Below are 7,978 nucleotides of genomic sequence, written 5' to 3'. Positions count from 1 at the left end.
GGGCACGGGAACTTTTTTAAAAAATAATAATAATTTCGCCGACCGAAATAAAATCCTAGAAAAATAAATAAAAATCTAAAAATGCCAAAATAAATTCTCACCGTCTAAATAAAATATTTAGAACGAGATGAACATTTTCTTGGCCCTAAAATGCAATTTTGAAAAAAACGTGCAATTTTTCTAATGCAAACAAAATTGCAATAAAATCCAAATAAAACAAATATTTGATTTTAATATTTTTCCTCCAATATTTCAATTATCTTGGAGAAGTCATATTATCTCCTCTCATATATTTTAGTATGAAATATTTTTGGAGAGAAAATAATTAAAACAAAAAATCCTCGTTTCAAAATTTGATAAAGATCAAATTTGAAAACCGGGAAATCCCCAACTGTCTCCGAAGGTCCTTGAGTTGCTTAGGATTTTGAGGATCACGAGACGAAATGCGAATAAAATATGATATGCATGGATGACTATGTATAACATTCCAAATTGAAAATTTGGGATGTTACAAACCTACCCACCTTAAGATGAATCTCGCCCTCGAGATTCGGGTTGGCTAGAAAATAGGTGTGGGTGGTCTTTGCGAAGATCATCCTCTCGTTCCCATGTGGCTTCATCCCCGGTATGGTGGCTCCACTGAACTTTACAGAACTTGATAACCTTACTACGGGTGACTCTGCTGGCAAACTCAAGAATCTTAACTGGTTTTTCCTCGTAGGTCAAATCGTTGTCCAACTGAATCGCCTCCAGGGGTACTGTATCTCTTAGCGGTATATCTGCCATCTCAGCATGACACTTCTTCAGCTGTGAAACGTGCAACACGTCATGAACTCCTGACAATCCCTCGGGTAACTCCAACTTGTAGGCAACTTCTCCCATCCGTTCCAAAATACGATACGGTCCTACAATTATTGGGGCTAACTTTCCCTTAACTCCAAAACATTTCACTCCTCGCAAGGGTGATACTCGTAGATATGCTCGATCTCCAATTTCATAGGTTACCTCCTTGCGTTTTGAGTCTGCATAACTCTTCTGCCTGGACTGAGCAATCTTCAGTCTGTCGCGAATCAATTTAACCTTCTTCTCAGACTCCTTGATCAAGTCTAGTCCAAACAACTGTTGGTCTCCTACCTCGTCCCACATCAACGGTGTTCTGCACCTTCGTCCATACAGGGCTTCAAACGGTGCCATCTTCAAACTGGCTTGATAGCTATTGTTGTATGAAAACTCTGCGTACGGCAAATTGTCATCCCAACTAGATCCATAATCTAGCGCACAGGCTCTCAACATGTCCTCCAAAAGTTGGTTGACTCTCTCTGTTTGACCATCCGTCTGCGGGTGAAATGTTGTACTAAACTCCAATCTCGTTCCCAAGGTCTGGTGCAACTGGTGCCAAAACTTTGAGGTAAACTGTGTTCCTCGATCTGATACGATTGTCCTCGGAACTCCATGCAGACATACTATCCTGGACATATATATCTTGGCCAACTTTGCACTTGTATAGGTGGTTTTCACTGGGATGAAGTGAGCTACTTTGGTCAAGCGACTACCCATATGGAATCATATCCTGTTTTGGTCCTGGGCAATCCGGTGATAAAGTCCATGCCCACTTTATCCCACTTCCATTCGGGTATTGGCATAGGCTGTAACAGTCCTGCTGGCTTCTAATGCTCTGCCTCCACGCGCTGACATACATCACATACGGCTACATACTCGGCAATACCCTTCTTCATACTGGTCCACCAGAAACGTTCCTTCAAATCCAAATACATCTTGGTGTTTCCGGGGTGTATCGAGTATGGTGAGTCATGGGCCTCTTAAAGTATTAACTTCCTGATCTCCTGGTTATTGGGCACATAAACTCGTTCCTCAAACCATAGGGTATCGTGCTCATTCTCACGAAAACCTTTGGCCTTTCCTTTGCCCATCTTCTCCTTTATCTCGGCAATCTCTTTGTCATCCTTCTGAGCTTCCTGAATTTTGTCCAGCAATGTCAACTGGACCTCCATTGTTGCAATAAATCCTCTAAGAACAATCTCCAATCGAAGATCCATGATGTCCTCTGCTAATTCCTTCGGTAGTCCCTTGCTTTCAAGGATATTGGCATAACTCTTCCGGCTCAAAGCGTCTGCTACGACATTGGCCTTTCCTGGATGATAGTGTAGCTTCATGTCATAATCCTTTAGAAGTTCCAACCATCTCCTCTGTCTAAGGTTCAGCTCCTTCTGGGTGAAAATGTACTTCAAACTCTTATGGTTCGTGTACACATCACAATGGTTTCCAATAAGGTAATGTCTCCAGGTCTTCAATGCATGCACTACGGCTGCTAACTCCAAATCATGCGTGGCATAGTTCAACTCATGAGGTTTTAGTTATCGTAAGGCATACGAAACAACTCTCCCGTCCTGCATAAGCACACATCCAAGTCCTAAGCGTGAGGCATCACAGTACACTTGGAACTCCTTATGTATATCTAGCAGTGTTAGCACTAGCGTTGTAGTCAAACGTTTCTTCAATTCCTGGAAACTTGCCTCGCAATCTTCTGTCCATTTAAACTTAGAACCCTTCTTCAACAGTTCAGTCATTGGCTTTGCAATCTTGGAGAAATTCTCGATGAACCTCCGGTAGTATCCTGCGAGTCCAAGAAAACTGCGGATCTCGCTAACTGAAGTGGGTGCCAACCATTTAGTGACTGACTGAATTTTGCCGGGGTCTACTGCTATACCTTCTCCTGATATAACATGTCCAAGGAACCCAACTTCCTTCAACCAAAATTCGCATTTGCTAAACTTAGCATACAACTAGTGTTCCCTGAGTTTCTCGAGAACTAAGCGCAAATGCTCCTTGTGCTCCTCCTCATTCTTCGAGTATAATATCATCAAAAAACACCACAACAAACTTGTCCAAATACTCCATGAACACCTTGTTCATCATGCTCATGAAATAGGCAGGGGAGTTAGTCAATCCAAATGACATGACCGTGTACTCGTATAATCCATATCGTGTTGTGAACGCTGTCTTCGGTATATCCTTCTCTCGTATCTTCAACTGATGATACCCCGATCGCAAATCGATCTTCAAAAACACTTTAGCTCCTTGCAACTGATCAAATAGATCATTGATCATCGGCAGTGAGTACTTGTTCTTAATCGTCACTTCATTTATTGCTCGATAATCAACAACCATCCTCAGGGATTTATCCTTCTTCTCAACCAAAAGTACTGGGGCTCCCCAAGGTGATGAACTTCTTCGGATGTATCCTTTCTCCAATAACTCCTTGATCTGTTTCTTAATTTCTTCCAGATCATTTGCGGGCATCCGATAGGGTCTCTTGGATATTGGTCCTGTACCTGGCAACAGCTCTATCAAAAACTCAATGTCTCTATCCGGTGGCATGCCTAGTAACTCCTCTGGAAAAACATTCGGGTAATCCTTCACTACAGGCACTTCCTCCTGAACAACTCCCGTAAGGGCATTCACTTGACTCCTCCTAGGCACATGCCTAGATACATACTTAATCCTTTTCCCTTCCGGGGTGGTGAGATAAATCGACTTACGAGCACAGTCAATGCTTCCTCCAAATTTTGACATCCAGTCCATACCCAATATCACATCCAATCCTTGTGACTCCAAGATAATTAGGTCGGACGGAAAAACATGTGTACCACTGGTTAAGGGTATCTGGTCACACCATTGACTAGCCATATACTCTGCTCCGGGTGAACTCACTAAAAGAGGGGTCCTAAGGGTTTGGGTTGGTAGTTTAAACTTATCCACGAATCCCCTTGATATGTATGAATGCGATGCACCAGTATCGAAAAGAACAAGAGCGGTAAATGACTTAACCAAAAACTTACCTATTACCACGTCTGGCTGCTCTTCAACCTCCTCTACGTTAACGTGGTTCACTTGTCCTTTGTTGAATGGATTTGGCTTCTTCCCAGCACTCCCATTTCCATTTCCATTCTTTCCTTCAGGGCACTCCGTGGCGTAGTGTCCAGTCTTCCCGCACTTGAAACAAGTAACATGACTTAAGTCCCTTTTGGCGGGTGTGGCTGGGTTGGGGCGGTTATGGTTATTGTTGGTTCCGTTCCCATTCCCATTCTTAGATCCATTGTGGTTATGCGATCCTCCTCCAGTGTGGTTGTGACCTCCATGGTTATGAACAAGTCCTCCCGAGTTCGGGGTTAGGAGGTTTCTGCTGAGCTCCTGAGGTATACTTTCCTTGTCCATACTTCCTCTTGAGGCTCTCAATCTGCTGCTGCTTGCCTTCAATCATAAGAGCCTTATCTACCAACTCCTTGTAGTTGTTGAAGGTTGCTACCATCAACTCCATACTCATCTCATCATTCAGCCCTTCCATAAACTTCTCCTGCTTAGCGGCATCTGTGGCCACATCATCAGGGGCGTAGCGAGATAACTTGCTAAACTCATCCATGTACTGAGCCACAGTACGGTTCCCCTGGCGTAGGTTGCGGAACTCCCGCTTCTTCATTTGCATAGCTCCAGTGGAGACATGGGTTGTGCGGAAAGCTTGCTGAAACTGGTCCCAAGTGACATTGTCTATAGGAAAAGTGGATGTGTAATTCTCCCACCATGAGGCTGCTGGTCCATCCAATTGATATGCGGCAAAGCGCACTCTCTCAGCATCTGTGCAATCTGTTGTGGTCAACTCCCTTCCAATACGGCGTAGCCAATCGTCCGCAACTATGGGCTCGGTGCTACTGGAAAACACCGGTGGCTGTAACCTTAGAAAATGGGCTAGGTTGTCCACGGGCGGCGGGTTGTTGTTGTTGTTATTGTTGTTGTTGCCCTGATTCTGAACTAGCAATTGCATCAAGGTATTCTGCTGTTGGATCAACTGGGTGAGCTCCGGTGGGAAGGCAAAACTGGTGTCACGTCTCGGAGGCATCTGAGGGTTTAGATGGAAGAGATAAGAATAGAGAAGGGGTCTAATGAGAAAACACTACCCATATGCACATGAGACAAACACAATCATTTCACTCAATCAATCAAGCAAGGGCATACAAATGATCTAGAACTATCGCACAAGTGCTCAACTACTACTAAATACATGGGGGAATACTAGTGATATATGGTAGTCATCTAGAAGTTTTGATCGGTGGAAGACTCCTTGATGTCTGCTCCAGCTTCGTCTTCATAGTCATCATCACTAGGATCGGAATCGGTGTCGTCGATGATGATGTAGTCCTCGGGGCGTATCTCCTTGGGTTCTTCTTCTTCTTCTATTGGTGCTGGTCCTCCCATGAATACTCCGATCTTCTTAACCAGGTCGTCATTCTTCTCCAGTAGTGTCTTGATTTCCTCCTCATATCCATCGCGTGTAAACTTGAGTTCTTCCTCCAGCTCGATGATCCTATTCTTCGCCTTCTTCAATTCCATCATGTCCACGCACATCTGGTTCTCCTAGCGTTGAATGTGCTGGTTTAACTCCTGGATGAAAGCTGCAATGGATCTATCCCTCCTGGTGCTGATTACTTCCCATTGCTCGTCTCGGCGCCCACATATTTGGTAAATAGTGTCCTTAAGCTCCCTGTTGTAAACTTCTCCAATGCATCCAATGGTAATGTGGGCTGCCATGCTCTTGCCTAGACTCCAGGTGGGTGCTTCGAAAGAAAACTCTATGGGTTTAGAAGTTGGCGAGAACGTCCTTCCTGGAACTTGTACTTGAATCATCCAGCGCTCCTCTTCAGGTAAAGTGGCGTTGTACGTCCCGGTGAAGCTTGGTATTCCAATGTTCATGTACCTAGTGACTTCCTTCAAGTGGCGTCCAAAAGGTGTGTCTTCATCCGGTTGTGCAAACTTGTTTTTCATCTCCGTCATCCTAAAGAGTAGAAAATGGAGAGGAGTCAGAAATGAGAAGAGAAGTGTGACCTAGGGTTTATCTTAGTGGTCGTGTCCTACACTTAGCGTGTGCTCTGATGCCATCTTGTAGCGACCCGACCTCAGATGGCCAAGTCTCTGTGCTTCAGTGTCATCCCTGGATCGGTAATGCTGACACACACAGTACTTGAAGGATTTATAACAGAGTAGCAATCACACACTTATTACATCGAACGTCTCAAGAGAGAACTTATTACAATAGTATGGCTTAAGGCCATCTAATACGATAACAGCGAAAGGCTTGGAAGATAAAGTGAGTCCATCAACTCCAACGGCATAGCTGAGCTGCACGGCAACGACCTAACGAACCTTACTCCTCGTGTGAAAAGTCTGCAACATAATACGTTGTAGCCCGAAAACCGGTCAGCACATGGAATATGCTGGCAAAGTAACATAGTAGAGCAAGAACAGAATGATGCTATCACTACATGCATATTTGGCTGGTGGAAAGCTCTATGGTTACAGTTTTGCGAAAAGCCAATTTTTCCCTACAACAAAGGAATAGATTTTAATTTAACTATCATGGTAGTTGAAACATCATTGAGAAGGTTCCTCCAACTCAATCCCAATTAAAGTGATTAACAACCCAACAATATTAGTTAAACATGATGAGATACTTTTGATAACCCAAGTACTAGATACTCAAGAATTGTCCATAACCGGGGACACGGCTAACCATGATTAGATTGTACTCTCTGCAGGGGTTTGCGCACTTTTCCCCACAAGACTCGATCTCCTTTGTTGGATTTCTCGCACTACATGGTGTTTGAGAAACGGATGACCGAGACACAGTCTTTCAGAAACATTAACTCTCTACTCCGGACAGACCATACCAAACCTACATCCCACTACCTGCTGATCTGCCTCTTCAAGAGCTCCATGTAACTTACTCAACTAGGCTAGAGCCCATAATAGCTTGTGGCTGCACACGGAAGTTTCTAGCATGAATCATCTCAGTTCCCTTTGAGCATGGGTGGCGGTCCATAGGAAGATCACATGGGTACTCCGGGATTTCCAAAAAGTTACAGGCAACACTGGGTACTCAAGGTGCCTCAATCAACCCAGTTGTTTGATTAAGTTGCCACCTTAAGTTGAACCATTAATTAACAAGCTCACATCTGTCATGTATTTCACTCAAACCCAAACCACGTCTACGAGCATAGCATATCATGGTATATAAGCAACGCGTAGAGTAACTCCCAAGGGTTTGAATGTAACAGGGCAATAGGTTCTACCTCATCAACTACTTCCCAACCCACAAGTTAATGACATCCTAATCATGCAATGTTTGAGGATTGGAACTAATGCAAAAAACTGGGTGATAAAAGGGTATGATCAAAGTGTTACTTGCCTTGCTGGCGATCTGCGAAACCTAGGGACTCGTAGTAGCACACTTCGCACTCCGGGTGTTCTATCGCAAGCAAACAATAGCATACATAAGTAACAAGCAACGATGCACAAGCAAAACTCAAATAAAAGAGGTTGACCAGAAAGTTCAAATTAAGAACTCTGGTTCGCAAAAAGAATCAAATCAAATGGAGCAACGAAACTCAAACGGCGAAAGAAAGAAGCTTCGTTTACTAATCTGAAACTAGGTCAAATTTTACAGTAGAGAAAACTTGTTTGAGTTGGTTAAATGGAAAGAGGGTTTCGAGACAAAACTCTAGGCGCTTGAATCGCCTGATTCCGACTAACGAGCGAAAAGATAAACAGAAACTAAGATCGGATCAGAAATCGCGATCTGAGAAAACCGCGGAATAAATCCGATAAAAGAAAACTGACAAACGGACTAACGAACGAGCGTTCGTTAGCTGTATCTAACGGGCAAAGAACCATCCGTTAAAACGAACGTTCGGACGAACGTCCGCTAATTAGAAGAACCGAGAAAAACCGATGAATCCAAGAAAACGGATCTAGGGTTTCTAAAAAACCGAACGGTCTTTATAAAAAACCGGCGGCGGGGCGCGGCGGCTACCTTCGACGAGAGGTCCGGCGAGGTGAGGCAGCGGCGGGGCAGCGGCGCGGGCTGCAGCGGTGGCGGTGGCGGCGCGAGCGGCGGGCTAGGCGGCGC

The sequence above is a fragment of the Triticum aestivum genome, chromosome 1A (genome assembly GCF_018294505.1).
Source record: "Triticum aestivum cultivar Chinese Spring chromosome 1A, IWGSC CS RefSeq v2.1, whole genome shotgun sequence".
Classification (NCBI taxonomy): domain Eukaryota; kingdom Viridiplantae; phylum Streptophyta; class Magnoliopsida; order Poales; family Poaceae; genus Triticum; species Triticum aestivum.
The sequence above is the reverse complement of the archived record's forward strand: the minus strand, read 5'-3'. Positions refer to the sequence as shown.